This window comes from Thunnus thynnus, chromosome 10 (genome assembly GCF_963924715.1).
Source record: "Thunnus thynnus chromosome 10, fThuThy2.1, whole genome shotgun sequence".
NCBI lineage: Eukaryota > Metazoa > Chordata > Actinopteri > Scombriformes > Scombridae > Thunnus > Thunnus thynnus.
Window position 1 is genome coordinate 8,215,648 of NC_089526.1, and position 10,473 is coordinate 8,226,120.

Below are 10,473 nucleotides of genomic sequence, written 5' to 3' on the forward strand. Positions count from 1 at the left end.
GCCTTGTTCATGAGTCATGTCTTGTGGATTTTAATTACACTTAATATCAGATTTAAGTCTTTGAGATTTCAGAAAACTGTATAAAGGGTGTAAAATTCATAATTTCAATTATTATTTTCACCTGAATACACACCACTTTTGATTTCTGATAGCTCTTTTCAGACAGCTGAATTCGTTTCAAAGCACGTCCGAAAGAATTTTAACAAACGCTGAAATTACGTTACAATAAAAGTTCTTAGTCATCTGTTTCAATGTGACAAAGAAAACTGCCCAAATTCCCTCATGACACTTGCCTTGGCCTTACATTCTGCACTGCCTCACAATATATGAATTGTGGATTTATTCCTTTGGCACTCTGCGGTTTTTGTGGTTTTTGTGGTGGGCAGAGGAAGTGCCATCATTTGACTTTGACAGCAGCGTCCAGAACAAGTAGTCCTCTCTCTGCCATGTTCACTGTTTCCAGGGAAGAAAGAAACCGGGGTCAAAGAATCAATGAAATCACACAGGACAAATATTGTACACAAGTGCTGTATGCAAATTAATTTAACCCCTTAACGAACCAGCCGGGGGGCATTGGTCATTACAAACTCATGCTGTGCAGCCAAGCTTTGTTTAAACTCGCAGAAATGTATTTTAAATGCTAGAGGAGATCCTGAAGTTTTGAATCATACTGAATATATCGGGCTGAAATTTGGGGAAAACAAACAGGGGAAACAAAAAGGGGAGGACTGTATGTTAAGGAGCTGAATATTCTCTCCACAATCAACAGACATTCATAGTTTTTTACGTGACAGATATGTATCTACCAGTATGTTTTATATCACACACTGGCCAGTCCTTATGCACCACGTGTATGTGTATATGTGTGAACATATATTTAGAACTTCCACAATCAAAATCTCCATCAGTTTTACACTTCTAAAAAAGTTTTACACAGGGCTTTTGTTTCACAGTAATGCACTGTTGCACACATATGCTCACACCAGCACCTGTGCTCATGTTTAAAAGCATGAACATGTTACACTCCCCCCCGTGCCTTTACATATTCTCCTACATAGGAAGCTGACACTCTAAAAATGCCTGTACACTCAAGTCTTTTTATGGTATCAGATCCCTTACTGCCCATTTCATGATTCACTGTAGTCTTTCTTTTTTTCTTTTTTGATGGCCAGGGATCATTAAAGAGTGCAAACGAGTCATTGATGGATTGGATGGAGCTGTCTAAACGTGGGGTTTGACCTCCCTGCCCCTCCCTTTTTCCACTCCCCAGGCTGTTTGAGCAGAGTGTTTGGATCAGGACCGGCTCTCAGGGCCTAATGGAGGCAACTCATTTTCGAGGGGGCTCATATCTTTGATGGCGAGTTTGTTAACAATGCGTCCTTTCTGTGATTGGGTAAGAATTGGCCAGCAGGGTTCCAGTGAGAGGGGAAAATGTAAACGGGGGATTAGCCGGACTAATGGCCCCAACTTGTCGTTGATGTTAATTAGCGTTAATTAGGACCCCCTTCATTTTAGCAGGTTGGACTTAAAGGTGGGGGCGATCCACTTGTGTTTTTGCAAATGTCCTGTCATGTTTGTGTCATGTTTGTGCACACATGGTCAAATTCTCATGCACACTTTTCCACACTTGCACACACAAGCCGAAGCACTCTCTCTCGTTAATTTCAGCATCTCATCGATGCTAGGCACTTGTACACTGACGGCTTCCTTCTGTTTGTTCTTTGCTCGTTGTCAGAGGCCATTTGCTCTCGCCACAATGACTCCCTTTCACTGGGTTTGATCTTTGCAGCTATTCAGCCTCCTCTTTTCTTGTGGTCAAGAGAAGAAACCACCATTCCACCTCGACTCTTTGCACAGCCCTAAAGCTAAAACGTACCCTCTCCCCCTCGCCCCGATGTGTGTGTGTTTGTGTGTCCACTGATCCAGGGGAATGACAGTGGAAGGATTTAGGATCTTTTTGCTTCCAAGGTTCCTCCGCTGAGACATCATCAGCCACTTTGTTGGGTCGGTTAACCCCGTATTGTCCCGGAGGCCCCTTAGAGCTCCGATGCCATTCAGCTTGCTAGTATCTCTCCCCCCCTCTGCTTGTGGTGGCAGCTTTGTGTAACACGTACATGTGCACACTGATGCGCATACACACTCATTCAGGAAACGGGTGACACTCACATATGCACACAAACGTAGAGAGGGCATGTCCCGCACGCTACCTGAGGCTTGTTTATACTTTGACATGCACGGCCACCCTTTTCCAACGGGCTCACTCTCAGGCTTGACGTCCCAGCAGGATTCAGTGGTGTGAAATGGGGGGCCCACAGTTTGCTGCTGGTGGGAGTTAAGAGAGAAGAAGAAGGGGGGGGGGGCGCTTCTCTCAGGCCAACACCTGGTATCACTTTATTAACCCTCGGCTGTCTTGACCCCTGAGAGCCAAGGAACAGCAGGGCCAAAGGGGGCCGCAAGGGAGTGAGGGGTGGGGGTGGAAGAGGAGAAGGGGTGCAAAGGGTGTATGGACGTCACTGCGCAGCCTTTGAAGGGGGAAGCGATGCCCCCACATTGGAGCCCCTGCGATGACTTTACCAGTACCCTGACCCCCCTTGACCCTGACACCCCCCTCTGCCCAACCCAAAAAACTACCCCTCTCTTACTGCAGCTGCTGGTTCCCATTGGCCCACCATGGGCCGCTGTGACGGAGTGGAAGAAGGAATGGACAGAGAGAAGGAGAGAGAACGAAAGAAAGGAGAGGAGAGAGGAGACCGGGAGAAGGATGGGGGAGTCAGTGAGAAGGGGGCCATGCAAAAGGTCAACTGTTGGTCAGAGGTTTTTATTGGGAGTGCGGGAGGGAGGGAGCGGGAGTGGGAGAATGCATTAAAGACCACCGTCTGAGATTTTAACTGCAGGGAGGGGAATTTGGCCTTTTTCCACCCCTACACACGTTTAGCAGTTAGAGGACAGGCTCTGAGTAGACCTGTGTGCTAGCAGCGTAATGTTTAAGTACAGAGAAGTTAAGTGAAGTGACGCCCCTAGGCACTGCAGGGTCATTTCAACTTGAACAGATTTAGTGCATGATTTTGGATGATTGTATACTGCATGTTGACTGGTGCTCCAGAGCAACCAGACAGCAAAGTTGAGTATCAGCACAGAGAATATCCTCACATCACATGCATTGCTTATTCAGGGTATTGAAGATCTCTTGGGTCATGTAATTACAGTCGGATGGTAAGCTTGTGGAAATTCCATCAGAGGGACGTCATAGTGGAGGATTAGTGCTGATCCAATCAGAGGTTACGATCAGTCCGAGGCAAGTCTGAAAACCCTATATGAGCCTCCGATTAGTTGCTGGCACAGTCAATTGGGATTCATGATCCACAAATAGATTCTGTAAGAACAAGTTAGCTCTTCTGACCTTTCATTAAAATTGCCATCAAGATGCTTGCTGACCAGTTGTCAATCTCACCTGCACTTCAGACAACTGATGGACAGTCAAAGATATAGGACTGCAACTTACTTATCATTTTCATTATGGACTATTATATTTCTGATTAACTGATTTATCATTAAGTTTATAAAATACCAGGAAATAGTAAAGGAAATGGGAAAGGAAATAGTAAAAAAATCCCCAAAGCTGCTGAATCTGCTGAAGGAGGAAAGTTTCTTTATGCTCACCTTAAAACTGAGTTTAAAACGTATAAGCCAACTTCCACACATCCAGACTCATTAGAAGACTGTTAACCTTATCATGCTGCAAATAGTCTTTTTACATTTAAGTTATTGTGTCACTTCATGGTCACATGCAGCATCTACAACAATGAAGCCTCATATGATGATTTATAATTAAGCAATTAAAATTCTGGAGAGGAAACTTATAAGATCACATTACTGCCATGTTCTTAAGAAATTAAATATGTAAAGTTTTGTTTTGTTTTTTAATTAAATTTGCAAACCTTAAACTCATCTATAAATGCATGAATAGCCAGGCTCCTCAGGTGCTCGGTGACCTGGTGGTACCTCTCAAGGTTTCTCATCTACTGAGAACTGTAAGGTGCTCTTTTGTAAATCCTCATTTGGACAGATGGCTTTTTTCTGTTCGGGGCATCAACATGTGGAACTCTTTACCCACAGAACTTAAAATGGATCATGACTGGGAACATTTTAAACTCAAACTGAAACAGTTTGGGACGGACGTTGCAAACTAACTTAGGCGATAAATGCTGTGGTATGTGGGATAAGTTCATGCTATGTACTTCTCCCTGTGAGCATGATTTTGTGAAATCACAACTAGTGCAATCGTGGTCCAAAATGCATCTTACACAAGTGCGATGTGGAAACTTCAAACATCCAATGCATATACACTGAGAATGGACTTTAAAGTGAAGTTGGAGACATCTTCTGTCCAGCAGTTAATACAATATTTGCATATTCATAGAAGGAGTAGATGTAATTTTAAGAATTTTTTACTTTTTTGTGGAAAAACCCAATCAGACACAAATTATAATTCAAAGCAGAATATTTTTACATGTCTTAAAACATGTCTGGAGGGGATCTTTAATTTACAATTATTTGATACAGAGTAAAGGCGCATTTGAGAAGCTGAAATCAGCAAATGTTTGGTATTTTTGCTTGATATATGACTAGGTTCACAATTTGCCTCAAAACAATAGTCAGGTGTCCAAATGAACATTGAAACAAGTTTTGCTTGCTGTTCATACTGACCATTAGAAGATCCTTCTAAGTGATGGGAGACAAAAGTGTTTTTAAAAGTTTATCTGAAGATAATATGAAGCTTCAGCTGTCCGAATTCATTAAATAGAGTGGATATCTTCCACAGTTACAGTCTTTTTTGTAAATAATTCCCCCTGTGTTTCGACGGACAGTGTTTTCCTTTTCAGTTGCAGTGGAAGGATTGTAACAAAAAGAGGGAATTCTGCACTAAAAAGACAGTCATTTTGAACAATATTGACTTGATCTGACTAATTTGGACAGCTGAAGCCTCATATTAGCTTCAAATAAACTTAAATACATTGTTGCACAGCTGTGGATTTTGTTCCACATTACTTACATTGAAGTTGCATTATGAAGGGATCTCTTAATGGCCAGTATGATTGGGAGGAATGATTACAGCAAGAAAAACACGTGTCAGTGTTCACATGGGCACCTGACTGTTGTTTTAGGACAGGCTTGGAATATTGCGAAATATTGTGAACCTATCCTTTAATTTGCATTTGGCTATTTGGTTCGCCTATTAATTTTCTGTCAATGACCTTATTAGCAGTCAACTAATTCCTTCAGCAATGTATACAAAAGTTTAACCTAATTTATGCATTTTGTGATAAAAAAAAATGCCGTATTGGTTCCAGGCACTTTTAGCCAACTCCAGACAGATCTGGAGATCGTTCAACCCACTCAGGAGCCACTTGGAGATGAATCAAAACTCACTATCTCTCTGCACTGAACTCCCTTGTTGCCTAATTTTTTACTGGCTTTCTTATCACAACCAGAGCTCAAACAAAGATGACATCTGTCTGAAGACACAAGTCCTCTATGAGATACACAGCGCTCTTAATGTCAGAGCTTCTCTCTGCAGGGGAACAGATTACAGGCTTTCTCTGGGTCGTGTTGGGCATCCATCCAGACTCCAGTCCACGACCAGGAAGACATTGTGAAAAACAAGGTTATCTCCTGACTCAACCCCTGCAGTGCAGCGTCAACACTGTTCTGCTGCAGCTTGCCTCGACCGGCAAGTCACAAGGGCTCAGCCTTCAGCCAGGGTCCAGAGGTTAATTTATTGCCTGATCTCATGACCGCAGTTCGGAGTAAAAATGGCAGTAAACGTTGCGTTATGAAGGTGGAGGAGGAGGAAGGGTGGAGAATCAGAGTCTGGCTAGAGTATGTTGCTTGGTTAAGTGCATTGGTCACAGTCTAAATGTCTGACAGTTTATAATCAGGTCTGTTTGACCACAACTGACCCAACAAGACAGTATGTCTCCACTGTGGCAAGAGGAAATGAAATGATGATTGGATTCATGTAGGTGAATTGTTCTTGTTTTCTAAAATACCGAATGAAGAGATAAAATGATGATTAGATAGATAGATAGATAGATAGATAGATAGATAGATAGATAGATAGATAGATAGAGAGATAGATAGGTAGACAGACAGATGATAGATCTTACACTTTCACCTTTCTCCCTTTTTTCTCCCTCTGTACTGCTTCCTCTCTTTCTTCTTTCTTTCTTTCCCTCTTTCTCTGTCTCTCTTTCTCTCTGTAGGCATCTTTTTATGGAAGTGACATTCCTGGAGTGGTCGAAACAGAAGCCCTTGTTTAGAGGCGAAACCCTCCCACCCTATACCCTTTTTTCATCTTCCTAGTTTTGGAGCCCTGGGTCAAAGGTCGAGACCCCCTCCAGCTTCAGAGACATGTCAGGTCATGCAAGCCACATAGCATTCCCTGTATAGCCCCCACAACCGCACCCTGCCTCCCCTTCACCCTTAGCAAAAGGCCTGCTGCCTCTTAACAGCGACAAACCCCCTTACACAAGAGGTGTGAGAGTATGTACGGCTGAGTAAGCGTGTGTGTGACATTTTGAGAGATAGTGAGTACTAGCGATCACTTGAGGATTTTATGTTGTCGAAGCTATTTTTTTTTTGTCCGACAACCAGTGTTATTAATGCAAACTTTCACTCCAAGTTATATATTATAATATATAAGATTTCAAATGAGGGTCCAATCTTACTGGAGGCATGACTGTAAAGTTGTGTGTTTTTTTAACACTGGCTGTTGGATTTCCTACGACAAAACGGATCTGAAATTAGATAAATAAATACAATTACTCCTTACAAATTGTTTTGAATGTTCTGACACTGTGATGAATCTAAATGGAAAAAGTAAATAAACATAAGATGCGGGGTTGCATAATTAATTGGCGATGTGTATTGATGATGTTTTTTTTTTAAATCTGGAAAAGGTTATACTGCATGAAATGATAAAGTGGTGTTTCATAGTTTCATCTGTCATGATTCTAAGCCATCGTTCACTGCCTTTGTGAGACATACGCAAGCACTTCCATGAAATAATGCAAAAATAGGAAATAAACGCCAATAAATTAAAGTGGAGCTGAATTAAAACTGTCAGGAAGCAATTAGGAAAACACCATAATTCCTCCAAATGGGGGCCAAAGTTGAACAGATAGCAAAATACGTGTTAAATGAAAATAACCAATTTTGGGAGTGTATCGCTGCCAAATGTTAAAGGTCACGAGACTCGACGGGGCCTTCGCTCGTGTCCTCTTCGCTTAGTCAGCAAATGGAACCAGCGCCATAATCCCACAAGAAAACCAGATGAAAAATGGGTTTGAGATGCACAAACAGGGCTGAGATGTAGTGCAGAAAAAGGGTGACCCCTTCCGAACAGATAAACAAATAACTAAATAAATCCTGGGGACACTGGGGGTGAGGGAAGCTACCCCCGAGGGGTCAGAGCAGGAACAGATAAATCTCCCTTAAAGACGCCATGCCTTTCCACAGTTAACCTCTTAATCAACCCCAATCGGCCAAAGGAAACAGCGCTGACTTTCAAAACTATCAGCTCTGTGTCTCTGCAGTGAGTAAACACCCTTGCACATTTGCGCAGTGTAAACCGCTGCTGTGTGCATTGAAAGTTGGGACCATTCACTCCTGCGTGATGAGTTTAAAGTGCTTTACAATATAGAAAGTTCCCCGAAGTTAACCTTGTGTCTATGAAGGAGATTTTTGTCAACCATGAATTTAGGTAACATGCCATTCATTTGTTTTTCACGTGTCTTTTTGTTGGTTTCCTCGAAACCACAATTTTCTTCTTCCTTGTCTGTCCATCAGCGAGCGTCTCTGAAGCAGTACGTCAGCGATTAACCTCCAGTGAGCACAAGAGCATCCAGATAGTATCTGTTCACAGGTCATGCAACACACTGGCTGCAGACGTAAACCGTGCAAGACCTCCTAACAAACATGTCATTCTTAGCTTTGAATTTCTATTTCGGTAGCACGCTCAGGTTACATACCTGGTCACTTGATGGCTCCTTTCCTCAATGGGATCATATTTAGCATCGCCTGAACTGGAGCGTTGCATTGTGGGCGCTAGTGTTGTCAGGCTGTCCATAAATTAACAAGTAAACCAGTGGCCCCTGCATTTCCTAGGCCATCCTGTGCGGTCATGTTTACCACCCCTTGCCCCCACCCTGACACCCTCGTGTGTCAGAGGCTCCTGCACCAGTTGGTCCAGCCATCCATCACTAAGCATCAGACAGAAGTGGCAACCAGTTCTGTGCATTTGTTTAATATACTTTTAGGTATAATAACATAAGAGAGATGATTGGACAGTTCAGGTAGTGTCAGGTGAATCATCACAGAGAAGATGTTAAATTCAGTCCGAGTACTATCGCCTCATTGTTTCAACCCTGTGGAACATTTTTACGGCACTACGTGGCCTTCGACACCCGTGCATGTATGAAACAAACCTTGCAAGAGCTGTTTGACCCAAGTTCGCTCGGCACGCACAGGTTATGATCTTGCATTTGAACGAGGGGGGTTTGAAAGTGGTTTTTGAAACGCACATTTTCATCCTCAAACATATGTTTTATAACAAAACATCTTATAGGATAAGTGGGATGAGGCTTCAGCAGTTTGATTTATCCAAATCAAATAGGTACACTTCAAAATCACACTCTTTTTAACGCAAAATTCCCTTCCTTTTTGTTTCCCCCGGACAGTGTTTCCTTGCTGATGTGCTGATAACTTTGGATAATACCCACTTGACTTCCACTAATACAGACTGCTGCTCCAAATGTTCACACAACAAGGAAAGTGTATTTTGTTCCACCTCACTTACATCACATTCCTGAGAGATTTGTCCTCACCCAGTAGGAACAATTACAGCAAGCAAAAACTGTTTCACTGTAAATATAGGCATGTGAGCGAGCGGAAAACAATGTGAACTTATCCTTGCACATGACATAGACCTCAAGATGTAAATTATTCTATTTCTAGCCATCATGTTGTAGGAGCAGGTGTCTTTTTTTTTTCAACAGTACTGTACAAAAAGTACAAAATAAAATCACAGCATGTTCGAAAAAGCAAAGTCATGTTCTTAAATATTTGAACAGCAGAAACAAATACTCTTTTCCTTTATTAAGTACTATTTTGATTCTGAAGGACAACATTGTGTTTCATGCGATTTTTTGCTTCACTTCGTGAGGAGTTGAGAAAGAAAAAAATACCTTTATGTCCCAAAAAAAGAAGTGACTTAATCCATGTCAGTGTGGGTTTTGTCTTTATTTAGTGGGTGGAAATCACATACATTACTAAACCTCAGCTTGATCCTCATTTAATTAGCCCTTCTAGGTGAAATCCTGGTCAAATTCATCATAAGCCTCGGCTGTATAGAATTACACTCTAATTATTAGGCCCCAAACCCTGAGGTGCCCTTGGTCACTTGCCTACAGCTTGTGGAATCTCCTAATAGCGAGTCACTGGGCTAATTGGAAGACAGGTAAGGTTACATGTGACAGCAATTAAGCCGAGCTCAGGGCCAACTTTATGGCCTCCGGCGAGCCCAGAGCTGCACTCAGGACCCCTAAGTGAGGTTTTTTCCTTTCTTTCCCTTTTGGTAGAAGCAAAGTTGAGAATTACAGTTCCCCCCTTTTTTTTTGTCTATAGCGGACATATTGTTATGTAAGTAGTCTATCAGTCACTCTTGTTTTGTCTTCAGCTGCTCATGTTGCGCTCTGGTTATACAAATTTGAGCGAAATAGGACTTATTAATGATCCGTTTCGTACTTTTCTTCTTTATTTTGAAAATGATTACGATATCTAGCATTATATTAAGAGCATAAACACATGTAGGGATGAGTTTTAATTGCCATAAATAGATTGTTTAGACCAAAACAGGGAAGAAAATAGAGAATAACTACCATGACGTTTGTTAATGTATATACGTATCATATTTGAAACATATTTATTATTTACTATGGAGATTATAGTTATTAGAAGTTATAGTTATAAGTATAGGGATTAGAAGTGGAAATGTCTCGTGAAGCAACAATAAATCACCAAAATTGTTTATACGCGTTAATAAACAGATTTTAAGTTAAATGAAAACACATTTTTTTTCATACATCGCTCATGTCGTTGAGAGGGGAAGTGTGAGAGCATGTCTAAATACACTTTTTTTCAAACCTCGGTCCCATGCAGCACGGGGCGGTGGGACACTCGACCCCCTGGCAGCGGTGTTGTTGGAATTACCTTCACATGACAAATCAAGACCCTATCTGGGAAAATAATCAGGTCCCCGCTGCTCTCGGCGTGAAAAACCCCATTAGAGAACAACACTCTCACTGTTAATTACCGCAATGGCCTTTTGTGCGCTGGCAGAGACTGTATAACACAACAAACCGACAAAATCAACACTTTCTCAACTGGTAAACGATTTAGGGAGTTTGGCGCGGT